A 14,734-nucleotide genomic window follows, 5' to 3' on the forward strand; every position below is an offset into this window, starting at 1 on the left:
AATTAGCCAGGGTGGCACGTCCAAGTTCTTACCAGGCACTTATGGATCTTGATCTACAGATTGATTTTCGCATCTAGGAAAGGAAGGCAGAGAAAAGGAAGACCAAGTCACCCCTCCAGAAGAACCCCTTAGAGACCTCCTCGAAATCCAAAGATACTTCTGTTCCTACAAACAAACCTGAACCCATGCAACTAGGGGCCTTCCGTGGACCCATATCCCCCCAAGAAAGGTTGCGAAGGATCCATACTGCCTTATGCATGTACTGTGCCTCGGACAAGCATTTAGTCAGTGAATGTCCAATAGCCCCTCCGCGGCGTTCGGGAAACGCCAGCTCCCGATCCTAGATGGGGCTCAGTTTCAGGAGAGAGATGTAGGCTCCACATCTATACCATCCTTGAACTCTCCTGGACAAAACTCTCTGGTAATTTTACAGTCCTTTCTATCGCCATCCAAGAAGGAGACCTACCCCATTCTGGCATTAGTGGACTGTGGGTCCATGGGAATAATCATAGATCAAGAATGGGTCCTTAAACATCATATTCCCTACGAATCCCGGAACACCTTACAACCCATAGAAGCAATTAATGGGAGACCCCTCTCTTCTGGACCTATAACCCTTCAGACCAAGGAAATTGAGCTTGCAATAAACCATCATCGAGAGAAGATAAAGTTTGACATCATAAAATCTGCCCATTACCCAATGGTATTGGGGATGCCCTGGCTACAAAAACACAATCCATACATCAATTGGACAGCAAGTTCCCTGTTCCTAGGTTCCGAATTTTGCATGTCTCATTGTCTACTCCTGGATGTTTCTCTGACACCATCGGAAGAACGTTCAACAACCCAGCAAGGTCCTCTTACGGTCTCCAACATCGTCCAGGTTCCTAAAGCCTACCAGGAATATGTCAATGTGTTCATTTCTGCTATTGTCCAAGCCTTACCACCCCATAAAACGGAAGACTGTACTATTGAAACCGAACCTTCAGCTGTGATTCCCTTTGGAAGGATGTTTATTCTGTCTGAACCCGAGAAAAAGGCCCTTCGTGAATACCTAGATACTAACCTAGAAAACGGCCCCATACGCCCATCCAAGTCTCCAGCCGGAGCTTCACTATTTTTTGTTCCTAAGAAAGACACCAAGGAGCTCAGACCTTGTCTTGATTATCGAGGTCTAAATCAGTGCACCCTTAAACATCATTATCCATTACCCTTGATATCAGATATCCTGGAAGCCGTAAGAGGAGCCGTAATATTCACCAAATTGGATCTCAGGGGTGCCTACCATCTGATCTGTATTAGGGAAGGAGACGAATGGAAGACAGCCTTCAGAACTCCCTTTGGTCATTATGACCAAATACATGGTCATGCCCATTGGACTCGCTAATGCTCCGGCGATCTTCCAACACTTTATAGATCAGGTGTTTTCGGATATGCTGTTTCTTTTCATCATCGTCTACCTGGACAATATTTTGATATTCTCTAAATATCCTCTCAAGCATGAAGGACATGTTAAGGCAGTATTACAACGGCTTTGTGAACACAAGCTCCTAGCAAAACCCGAGAAGTGCCTTTTTCATGTTTCCACTGTTCACTATCTAGGATTTGTCATTAGCCCAGACGGCATAGGAATGGATCAATCCAAGGTTAAGGCCATACTATCCTGGCCAACTCCGACCACCGTAAAACAGATCCAGTCTTTCCTGGGCCTAGCTAATTTCTATCGGAAGTTCATACCATCCTTCTCCGAGATTGTTCAACTGATTATTGCCTTGTTGAAGAAAGGTACTCCCTTTCATTGGACATCAGTCAAGGAGAAGGCCTTCCAACGCTTGAAAACATAGTTTACACAAGCCCCCATTCTGGCTCAACCTGATATAAATCGACCCTTCCTAGTGGAAAGAGACGCCTCTAACTATGCCATCGGAGCAGTTTTGAAACAGGAACTCGATGACGAACTGGAACATCCTATTGCCTATCTTTCACGGACATTGACCCCCAGTGAAACTCATTACTCGGTTTTAGAAAAGGAACTGCTAGCCATCCGCCAAGCCTTCACCGAGTGGCGTCATTTACTTCTAGGAGCTAAACATCCTGTCCAGGTTCGCATGGACCATCGAAATCTCCAAGTATTACAGGCCCTGGGATGCAGGAACAGCCGTCAGGCCCATTGGGCCTTCTTCTTTGCCCAATACCAGTTCCAGATTCATCATGTCCTGGAACATAAAATATAATCGCTGACGCCCTGTCTCCACGTTCTGACTATGAACCCCCTGAAGACCGAACATTTCCTAAGATGTTTCCCCATACAATATTTGTAGCTCAGCAATCAGTCTCCTAGATGAAGTTTGCATGCAAACTCAATCCTCTGAGCTCTGGAAAGACATCTCGAGCAAGAACCAGTGGAATTTGAAGACTTAACATGGATGCTTGTTTAAAGATAACGCCTTGGTCATTCCAACACAAAAACTACAACAAAGGATAATAAACCTCTGTCACAATACCCTTTACTCCAGACATCATGGTATTACCAATACCCTTCGACTAATACAAAGGCAATTTTGGTGGCCCGGAATGAAAGCTGATGTATAACTGTACGTTCAGGCATGCTCTGTCTGTAATCAAAACAAACATGACAACAAAAGACCGGCAGGTCTACTACATCAACCTCCACTACCAACAAGGCCTTGGGAATTCATAGCTACAGACTTCATTGTGGAGTTACCACCTTCCAGGGGATACACAACCATCATGGTCACCATTGACTTGTTCACTCATATGGCTCATTTTACACCCCTGTATAAACTGCCATCCTCGTCAGAACTTGCTGGAATTTTCCTGGAACACATATTCCGACTACATGGACTCCCTTCCAAGATCATATCGGACAGAGGGCCTCAATACATTTCTCAGTTCTGGAAACACCTTTGCCGGATACTAGGAATTCAATGTGCCCTCTCTTCAGGTTATCATCCCCAAACCAACAGAGCTACAGAGTGTGTTAACCAAACCTTGGAACAATATCTCAGTTGCTTCACTACCAAGGTCCAGGACGATTGGTCCCTTTTAATAGCAGTGGCTGAATTTGCTTATAATAATTCGGATCACTCGGCTGTTAAGACCAGCCCTTTTTTCTGTAGCCAAGGATTCCACCCTTCGGTTCTACCTTCTGTCCTTCCACATCCTACACCAATTCCCACAGTCGACTCCTGGATTGAAACACTCATTAATGTACAAAGAGATGCCAAAGAACAATTAGAGAAGGCCAGGACCCAGACCAAGCTGTATGCGGACTCTAAAAGAAAACCAAGCCCTTCCTACACAATACAGGATATAGTATGGCTATCCTTGAAGCTACTGCCACAGCATCTACGACCAAATAAATTGGCTCCCCAGTATTATGGGCATTTCCCTATAAAGGAAATCATCAAACCAGTGGCCTTTCGACTCAAATTACCAGACTCCTGGAAGAAAATCCACCCAGTCTTTCATACATCCTTAATAAAGCCATACATCCAGACCTCTCGAAATAACCTCCGGCCTAACCCAGTGCTCGTCAATGACCAACTGGAGTATGAGGTCTCCAGAATTTGTGATTCCAGATATAGTCATGGCCAACTCCAGTCCTTGGTGGAATGGAAAGGATATCCCCCCAGTGAAAGCACTTGGGAAACTATCTCAAACTTAAATACCCCCAGGTTACTCAGAAGGTTCCATCTCATACACCCGGGCAAACCCGGCGGAATGGGTTTTTACGGAGGAGGCATGCTGTCATGAACCATCGAACTCGCCCTTTCTGGGCCTCCTGGTCCCTGACACGTCAGGGATTACACTCCATAATACTACCAACATGGCTGCAAGCTCAAAACGCTGCTCACCAGTCTTCACGTTCTATGCAGCGTACTCTATAAAGAGGCCACACCCCCGCGGCCCGCGCATCTCAACGCTGCTGTTAGCTGTGACCGGACGTGTGCTCCGTACTCTCCCTTGTATTATTCTGTTGTTTCCTGGTTCCTGGAACCCCTTCTTCCAATCTACCTTCCCTCCTTCTTATCCAGCCTTCCCGGAACCCCTGCACCGCCTCCGCGTGCTCCATATCCTTTTTTCTGAATTTCCTGGAGTTTTCCCTTGATCCCGGACATCGAAGCTGAACGAACACTGGAAGCCGAGGACGGCCGAGCGGGCTTGTATAAAACCGGAACCATACGAAAGAAGACTCCTCCTAAAGAAGTCATCAGACAACGAAAACAGGTGAGAAAGGGGGAAACCTGTGACATTGGGGGGTATTCTTATGAAAGAAGTTATTCCTTTTTTTAAATTCTTTTTTTAATTTTATTGGCAGTGATTTACTGTTCGAAACCTTTTACCATTTATAACATGCCACAATATAATACAGCGCTGAAAAGTTAAAATGAATAAAATAACACCAAGTAAAAAAAAAGAAAAACATTTCATTTAAGAGCTTCATTAATTCTTGACACAAACATTTCATTTAAATACATAACTAATTCCTAACATGCTGGGCATTTAGTCCTTAATCTTGTTTGATTAGATCATGTCAGTATATAGTTCATAGAGCTTCTCTACAGAGAAAAATACTATTGGCCAACGACTTGCACCTCCTTAACCTGTGCAGGCAATTTTCCTATTTTAAGAAATATCTCTTTAAAAAAATTAACCAATGCTAAAATCAGTGTTAGTCATTCGCCATGGACTAGTGCTACCCACAATTGATCAGTGCACCTTGTGCGCCGTCATAGATAAATTTGCCCATTAGCCTAGTTCTCATCTCAGTTAATGTTGTACAAAACAGTACCATATGTTCCAGAGTCTCTTTTTCATTCTCCCGTTTACACAGCCTACACGATTGATCAGCCATTTTGTCTCTAATACGTTTGGCCAAAATTTCTCTTGTAGGGAGGGAATAGGTTTATTCTGAACCTCATATATATTGCACTCAATAAAAACTGTTATGGAATTTTACTAGATATCTAGGCAAAGAACTAAGATACAGGGGTTCAGGTATCGACTGTGCATATATTTTATAAGTCTGCCTTTGCTCCTATGTCTCTATCTAATCTTTTGCCCATAACTGTTTTTAAACAAAGTTGGATTTGACACCAAGAATTCTTCCAACACACTCAAGTGTATAGCATTAAGCTTTTCCAGACTATCATTGCGTACATAGATGCGAGACCCAGTTCCGTTCTTATCACCTGAATTGGGACGCACCCTGGAAGTGACAGCGCTTTTTCCAAAACAACTCTCCAGCCTTGCCCACGTATCGGCTTTAAGTGAAAAAAAAAACTCTGCTCCGTAGGTCAACACTGAAATCACTTTCAGGGATAAAAAGACACTACGGGAGAAAGTTCAATTAGAACCTATCTATTTGGCTTTTAAAAAGAACCTCAAAACCCACCTTTTCAAATAGAACATTTCTCAAACCCAGGTTCGCCAATCAGTGTAAACTAGAGTAAATCATCTCTGTTCTGTTTTGTACTTACGTGTTCTATGTTATGCACCTGATGCCTGCAGGCTTTCGGCACTTTATAAGCATGTAATCAAATTAAATCAAAAGGGAGAATCTTCCATATCTTTTTGAGATAACTCTTGTATAGGATGCCGGGTTTTTAACTTTTATGAGTAATGCCAATTCCCTCAGGGTGTCTTTTATGCTGGTGTCAGGTGCTTCCTGCATGCATGCATAATTTTATACAAAGGAACTCACCCTTCGCAAACTCTCCCTCCAAAGAACCACTGTTATCTACACCTTGCACGCCGCATAGGTGGCTGTAAAATCAATATACTAGAGTTAGAAATGTTCCTGTTCAAGCCATTGTCATCAACATAGGCCTGTAAAGCATGTAGCTGCCTTTGCAGCCGTGCTGGAGATTGGTGCACTAGGACCAAATTGTCCGCATACAGTAGTCTATCTAGATGGATCCCGTCAATGTTGGGTGGGAAGCTTCTTGCAGTTGACATTGTTTTGTGCAAGTCCGAAATAAATACATTGAAGAGAGCTGGTGCCAACGGGCATCCCTGATTTAACCGATTTCCTTCTAGAATAGGTTCAATAAGGGTCACTTTAGAGTCCAATCACACTTGCAAGGAAATGCCACAGTACAAATCTTGTATGGCTCCAAAATGTCCATCGGGTATTCCCAACATTTCAGTTTAGCCCAAAATCTCTGTCGATCAATCGTTTCAAAGGCTTGGGCTAGGTCTAAGAAGACAAGGTACGTTTACACTTTTTCCTCTTCGAACGGGCTTTCAATATATTTATAACAAAAACATTCAGGGACATAACCACCCCTTTTATAAAACCGACAGCAAAGGATCCCAGTTTCCAGATAGAGAGGCCCACCCCAATAGCTCCTTCAGCACAAGTGCCGCAAAGATTTTCCCGACCACATCAAGAAGGGCTATGGGTTTAAAATTCTTGGGGTCCGACCTGTCGCCCTTCTTGAAAATTGGTACCACCACTGATGTTTTCCATGATGGAGGGATTTTTCCCACCTTTCCTATATAAACAAACAGCTTCAACAGAAACTGTTCCCATTCCTCTGGGTTCTTTTTTAACGTAAAGTTGGTTATTCCGTCCAGAGCTGGCCTGCTAGAATTACTCGCATTTTCAATGAGGTTTGTGATGGTATCCAAATCCACCATTAAGGTCCATTTCCTACAAGTCGGGTCGGCATACGCTAAACCTCCCACTCCATTTTCCAAAAACAACAACGAGAAGTAATCAACCCATACTTCGACCAGGACAGCATTTGTTAACAGTGCCACCTGGGGGCTGTTCAAGGAATGTATTAATTTCCAAATATTGTCTGTCCTTTTTGTTTTGATACAGTTGAGCATTAGTTATCCATTTTGTTGCAACAAAATGTATTTTCTTGCTTTAACCCAGTTTCAATATTTTTGCTTTTATTTTCTACTAGAGTCCACGCTCTCTATATGTCCATTGTGCTTTATCTAATTCAAACCAGCCCTTAAATTCATTTCGGCCTTCACCAGTCCTTCGTTATAAAAATGTGAATGAGTGAAGCTAACCTTCTGATCAAATCTTCTTGATTCAGTAAAAATCATCAAGAGCTTAGTGTAATCTAACACAGTGTCTACTTGGTCAGTAGTAGCTCTCTCCACCTGATCGCTAAATCATTCGGTCAAACACATTATCTTTGAATGGTTCATAATTAGCCTGGTCCTCCCTCCAGAAACACCTGATTGTATGTTTCCATAACAATTCTTTCCTATTCTATACAAGTCAACTTTAGGATGTTATGATCGCTGAAGTTAGTGTGTCTAATTTGCAATTTTAGGGTTCTTCTCAGCATATTCTCTGACACAAATATGTAATCTAATACCTTTTTCTTCCGACCTCTCTTTCATCTCATTTGAGCCGGCTTGTCGCCCTTGATTTGGCCGTTCAACAAATGTATATTTCGATAGCTCAGCTCTTTACACCAGCCTCTCAATCACGACTTGGAAGAGGCAATGTGAGGGTATTATTACAATCGAAGTAGTGAATATTTAAGTCTCCACATAATCTGGGCAATCATCAAAAGACCTATCTAACAGCCCCATGATTATAGTTGGAAAGGTAGCTGCAACTTCTTTCAGCTTTGCTGTTCCAATACAAATTCAGTAACATTAAACATCACCTAGTGGATCATGAGCCATTAACCTGCATCATTAACATTTGTATATAAGCAGTTGGGTACATCATTTAAATCACTGCCAGGCCTCTTCCATTTTTAACTGCTGTCAACAATCCTGAGCTTGGTCTCCCCTTAGGATCCTTTGGTGCCTTTTTCAAATATAATGTAAAACGGTCCAAGACTGGCATTGTTATTAGCTAGGTCTCCTGCAGGCATACAATATCATAAGAGTTAAAGTCCCGGTCCCCTTTACCAAACAAATGAGTGTTCCCGCTTGTGTTCCAACATCCCAAGGTGAAGGGTTCCGACGTATCTGGCTGCACCAGTTACGCTCGTTGTTTGTCGGCAACTAAGGCTTGAGTCAGCCATCTCCGACTAGTTTTATTTTTATCCTGTGGTGGCATTTGTTGTAAAAATCAACCTGCACTTATTCGAAAAGTTGCAATTAGTTGAGACGGTACGGGGGAAGAACGCCACCTCTTCCTTTCTTCTGACCTAAGCTCCTCTTGATTGTTTTGTCTGCACAGCATGATGGTCTATGTTAGAATGGTGTGAATCATCAGGCAAATCAGTCAAATCAAACCCCAAACGAAAGAGGTTATCCACTTCTTCCAACAGGGAATGCCTTAACAAGATGAATTACCACCATGTCCAGGCATCGCTCGCCTCTGAATTCAATTGTGTGTAGGTCATTGGTTGATATCAGCTGCAAGTTTGGAACATGATGTAGTAAGCATGTTTTCCCCGTTTAATGTAAAACCATCATTGATATGTAGGATACGTTCCAATAGCAGACAGTTTGTGTGATGTGGAGTGATCTTGGAGCTGCTGTAGATATTAATCCTTTTACGAGGGCTCTCTTCCAAGTTCATAGATCCCCTTCTACTCCAGGCCCACTAGGCCAGCCCCTTCCGCCTGTCCTCCAGGGTTAAGAATAGGATTCTTGCCCCTTCTGCCCAATGAGACTCCTCAGATGTATGGCTCTTTACGAAAATGGGCTGAGATGTTCTTCCATTTAGGGAGAGCATCATGTCACGTGGAGTAGCCTTGGGACTGCCATCGGTACAATTGCTTTTAGAAGGCTCTCTTCCAAATTCATGGATCCCTTTCTACACTGGTCCATAGAGGCTAGCCCCTTCTCCTATCCAACAAGCTTGAGAATTGGGGGCTACCCAATGAGACTCATCAGATGTTCGGCTCTTTACGAGAATGGGTTGAGATGTTCTTCCATTTAGAGCGAGTACCCCAGAATTTGCATCCTCAGTCCACCAGTTCACCACTCAGGATGACCCACTGGTCCTCAGTGGTGGTGGCTGTGTCCAGTTCTTGCTTGTCCACCACTCGGGCAGAGTTGGCATTTCCACCTGAAGACGACCTGTGACTAAACCTCAATGTGTTCCCTTTATCTATCTGATGGACAGACGTAGTTGGTGATAGCAAAGGTATGACAGAAGGGGCTGGTTCATCTTGAAGAGGCAAGGTAACATGAAACTGGACATGCCTAGAAATAGTCTTCGGTGCTGCACATTCTTTTAAGTGACTCTGCACAGGCAACCTATCTGCCAGAAGATCCTGGATGGCCTTCTTTGCATCTTCCTGTCCACACACGTCGCTGGTCTGTGCGATAGTATGTTCTCAACAAAGGCGTCGCCTTGAGGTCAGCATCTCCAGTGAGTCCCCTTTACTAGATGTTTTTTGATCCATTATTGAATATGTTGAAATATTCATTAAGTCCCCTTTGCTAGATGTTTCTCGGGCCAATATTGAATATGTTGAGAAATTCATTAGGTTCACGGATGAACTGTCCGATTGGGATTCCTGACGTTGGTCATCGTAAATTCCTACCCTTTCCAAAGATGTTCTGTTTGAAGGGTGTGGCTTGGGATTGCCTGATCCCTAAGCCGTCACTGTTGTATTTGCTGGTAGGTTCAAATTCCTTACAAATTGGTGCAAATTATTAGATTCCCTGTTTAGGCGCTGGTTTTTTATTTTTAGGTTTTTTGCCATCTGATTGGGTTTGTGTTTAATCTGCTAGTGGACTTTCTTTTTAGAGATTGCTGAGCTCCTTTGCCTCTGGTAAAAATGGTGTATTCTCTTAATGCTGCAGGGTGGTTGTGTGAGACTGACAAAACATTTCCTACCATGTCTAGCCCCCCTTGGGCAACCATGCACCAGTCTTAGACAATCTTAGACAATCTCCTACGGGGGTGTCGATCACTATACCCCCCTGCTTTCGTATCTCAGGGCCTATGTGCACTGTGTTACTCCTAAATTGCTTAGTCCTATGCTATGCAACTTACTCCTATGGACACAATAACATAAGACACAAAGAAAACACAAGGATTGAGTCAATTATAACAATACAATACATTTATTCGCAAATAACAAGGCATGATGCAAGCATTACTAAAACTATGCAAATCTCGAATTTGCACCTTTTATGCTTCTGGTGCAAATCTACCATGCAGTGAATAACTATAAGCCTTACAGGCTTCTAATCCAAGCTATCAGTGTCTAATGCAATATACATATGGCAAGTGCCAGCATTCAGCATTCCTCTCCATTCCACACCATACTTCACTCTCTCTAAGGCAATCCCTGTCTGATTTCCCCTTTCCCCAAACCCAAAGCTCTTTGTGTGAGTCTGTTCTAATTCCCCCATGCACCCATGTCTTTTTCAGCAAAACTCTCCTCTTGCTCTGTTCAAGCTCTCCACTCCCGCTACTCTGCAACCAGTCAGTCAGGTCACTCGAACTGCCTCAAGCCTTTGCCAAGCTCTCGATCTCTCCCAAGCTGGTCTGCCAAGGCTGCATCACTGCCACACCAAAACGCCTCTCTCTCAGTCATCAAAGAGAGCAGCTCCATCCAAAACTCCATCTAGCACAATCTCCACCAACTAGTGAACTCCCCTTCTCCATTCTCTCCATTATACTGTCCAATGATGTATTCAAATCCCTATGGTTACATTGGTTCTCTACTAAGAATGTCTCTTTCTCTGTCAGCATTTCTAAATATGAGCAATGCCTGAAAGTCTGTGTTTGTATGTACTTTCACTTCGTGTTCTTGATGTGTTCTTTGTCAATGTGACATTTCAAAGCATATCTCTGTTATGACCTTCTGTCTGCCTGCAATACAACATCTATTCCTCCTCTTTCTCCATTCATTCCACTGTTGGCTTCTCTTGTACATGTCTCTCCGCGCAAAAGCACACTCTCCCTCTCACCATGCAACAGAGCCCATGGCGCTGCCTCCCACCTTTTCTGTCTCAGCGAACACCAGCCCAAGCCATGCTGATAAGCCAGGCCGTCTCTCTGCTCGGACAAAGTTCATCTGTGCCTGCCAAAAAACTGTTTACATTCACAGTGTACCATACCATTTCGCACAGAGCCCAATGGCGATTCTGTGTGTCTTCATTCAATGGAATGGCTTTATAATTCCAGCTAAATGCTTTCTAGCGTTTACGCTTACTCTCGCAAACCCAAGCGCTACATAATGCAAACTTATTCTAAGTGCACACTCACTGCATGGTGTCTCTACAATGCATACATAATACATAAATATCTCTACATGTGTAACTACAAATATAACGTGTCTCTAAATGGCACTACATGGCATTTCAAATATGACAGTGTGTCATTCTAAAAGCAAATGAAAATGCTACCTATATGTGGCAGAATAATTGTGGATGGTGTAATGTTACTAGTCAGTACTAATCAGAATATATGATGGATAACTGAACATATGATGATTCCATAGCAAATAGTAATGATGCCATAATGATAACAATCCAGGCCTCTCCATTCTATCAGGTTCTACAGTTGAACACCTCCTTTGCTTTAGGTGGTTCCCCGTCCTCTGGTGTAACCACTTTCACGGGTTCTTCCGATGTAATACACTGCTTTTCAACTGTCTCTTGCAAACTAGTTATTTCTGGGATATCTGGGTCTTCAGTTATTTAATTGGCTACATTAATGTCCACTACCTCCTGCGATACTGGCAGGCTCTCGGATCTACTGATCATTGATGCTGGCAGAGTTGCCTGTGGGACCAATAATTCATTTGGGATGGCTCTTTTTTCCTGTGTAGGAGCCACTGTTCTGATTGTGCCCTGCAGGCTTCATTTCGATCTTTTGGTTGCTTAAGAACATCTTCCTCTGTGTGTTCCACTAATGTTAGAAGAGTCCGCAAAGATCTTCGATCATTCCTCTCCTGAATGATTGGCTCCAAAATGCTACAAACGATGTTTGTGGTCTGAGCAGAACTTTGTCCAGCTTGGTCTGGACTGCTGTTACAAACCCCTCAACGAACAGCATCTTAGAGTGGAGAATTCCCAGTAATGTAGTGTGGTCCTTGAGTTGGTCATTTAGACTCTCATAAAGCTTGGTAAACCGGGCCAGTGTCACAGCTAGTGCAGCCACAGTAGAGGTATCGAACCCAGTTGACCTGGGATCTGAGTTCCGAAGCTCCTCTAGTAGGAACTGAGGGGATTTTATACATGAACTTTGTACCATCACATCACCCGAGCATGGGGATTTTGGGCTATCTGAGGATAGTCTTATTCTTTTATTGTTCCTCTTGGTGGACCACATTGAATTACTGTCCCCACTGTCCTTTTTGGCCTTAATGGTGTTAGTGGAAGGCTGCATTTTGGGTTTAGCAGTCTCCTCTGTCACTGGAAGTACAACGTTTTCCACGGACTTGGCACGATTGATAACCGAGAGGTTTAAGGTTGTAAGTACACCCTCTCCCTTGTTTGGGAAGACCTTGGACCCAGATATCTCCAGGTCTAGATTAATGCATTGGATAATCTCTTGAGCGTTGCTGCCAGATTCTCTATAACTGGCGGACCTTCCCTGCATGACCCCCTGAGTCAGAGAAGAAAGAAGGACCAGTGAGCCCTGCAGGACTCTTTCCAGTGAGATTGTACTTTCCAGTAAATCGTCATCGTTGACTTCACTCCTTTTCAGATTCAACTGCATTGTATTTGGGGTTGACAGTCTGTCAATCTTGTGTGTTTTCCGATAAAAGAACCTATAGTTCTTAAATGCAGTGTCCAAGCCCAATGTACAGGATTTCCAAAACTGATTTTGCTCTTTTTTTGTGCTCAATGGATAGGTTGCAGGGGCGTTGAGATCCATGGCGGTATGTTTAAGGACATCATCGGCGCTGTTGATTATCGCCGTTAAATCGTTATCTGCACTTCTACCCGGCTCACTATGTATGTGGGTCCTGTGTTCCGTTCTGGAAAGCAACATTTCCTTTGGTGCTGATAACAAACCAGGTAACTTGGACCGAACACCTTAAGGGGTATTTGCTGACAATGTTGCACAATTCAATGCTCCATTTAAGTCAGATTTACACCCATCTGCCCCCTTTGTGAGCGTCCATAAATAGGGCGGTTGAGGCTGTCACTTCCACAGCAATGTTAAATGGAGGATCAGGGCAGAAAATACAGTCTCAAGTCATATTAGTGTTTTCCTCCCCAGGCCTTTCGCTCACAGCACCAGCTCCAAGGTTCATGCTCTTATCAGTACTCCTGTGTAACAGCTGTTGGCTCATGACATCCTGCGCCAGACAAGGCTGTGTAGAGTTTAGTGTGTCTTGCTGTTCTGTACAATTCATCTATAGGATGGCTCCACCAACTCCTGCCAATGACCGCAAGGACTGCAGACACCTCTGCAGCACAGCTCTGTGGCACGCTTTGCACTGGATTGGAGGTTTTGTAGGAAAGCTCCACCTTCAGAAAACAGAGCAAGCAAAGAGAGACTCTTGTGCAAGGACTCCTGCAAGGACTGCAGACACCTCTGCAGCACAGCTCTGTGGCGTGCTCTGCGCTGGACTGGAGGTTTTGTAGGAAAGCTTCACCTTCAGAAAACAGAGAGAGCAAAGACAGACTCTTGCTCAAGGACTCGTGCAAGGACTGCAGACGTTATTCTAAGATTTGGAATGTCTGCAGGCATAAAGGGTATTACGGCAACAAAACTTACAGGACAAATTGTCAAAGAACCTTATACAATGCTGCTGATTCAACAAAAGCATAACTGCTCATATCACTCGCAATCAGCAGGGCCTGCGGAAGAGCAGAATGAGATCCTCAAACATAAACTGGCAACAATATGCACTGAGTTAAATCTAAAATGGCAATCTCATTAGCAACTGTGAGTATGCAAAGGATGTTTTTACAGAAAAACAACGCTCAGCCCACAGGAAATACATATGAGCCATCCAATGGGCTTCATCACTACTGCTAGATCATAACATGAAATTAAAATATTACCAGGAACTTGCAGAATATACATTTAATTTAGTTTGGCAGAACCTGCTTCCTGGCAAATTCTGAAACCTACCCCAAACGTGACCCGCACAATTATTATTCCCCTGGGAAAGACTTATCTAACAGCCCCATACACATAAATCACAAACTCACAGATGGGGAAAAGAAGCAAGCTAGCTTGAGATAATTATTTTAATAAGACTATTTCAAGCAATTAAATATTGAGACAGATGACTACCCACTCATTACAAGGCAGCACACATGAGTCATAAATCAATGAATCCTTAACAAAACATGCAGGCGTAAAATTAATCAGTTCCAGGCAGAAAACGGATAAGTTCCTAATGTGCCTGTTTTTCACACTTGTTAAAGGCAGGTTTATTCCATAGGAATCCAATGTAAATTTCATATGTGAAGCGTAAATATAGGTAGCATATACACTGTAATAATGGAATGGAACAAAGCATGCAGTGATTTAGACTGTGTTTTACTCTTTGCTTTTGCTCTCTGTTTTGGAAACGTGGAAAATTGCATTGAGTGAACGTTCCTCTCCATGCAATTACCACTAGTTTCTATATCAGAGTTGAAGAGAATGTAAATGCTAAGGGGTTGGACCACAGAGAACTAACTTTGATTCACCCTTACCTTAAACCTGCAGAGGGCTTTTTGGTTCATGAAGGAATTACTATGAATAACTCTGATTTACTCCTGACTTACTCCTAAGAATCTGAGGAAGGGGCCTTTTTATTAAAAGTGCAAACTGCAAGCAGGGAATCATTAACATTAACACTTACTGGCT

The sequence above is a fragment of the Ambystoma mexicanum genome, chromosome 7q, assembly GCF_040938575.1.
Source record: "Ambystoma mexicanum isolate Mex_15411 chromosome 7q, UKY_AmexF1_1, whole genome shotgun sequence".
Classification (NCBI taxonomy): Eukaryota; Metazoa; Chordata; class Amphibia; order Caudata; family Ambystomatidae; genus Ambystoma; species Ambystoma mexicanum.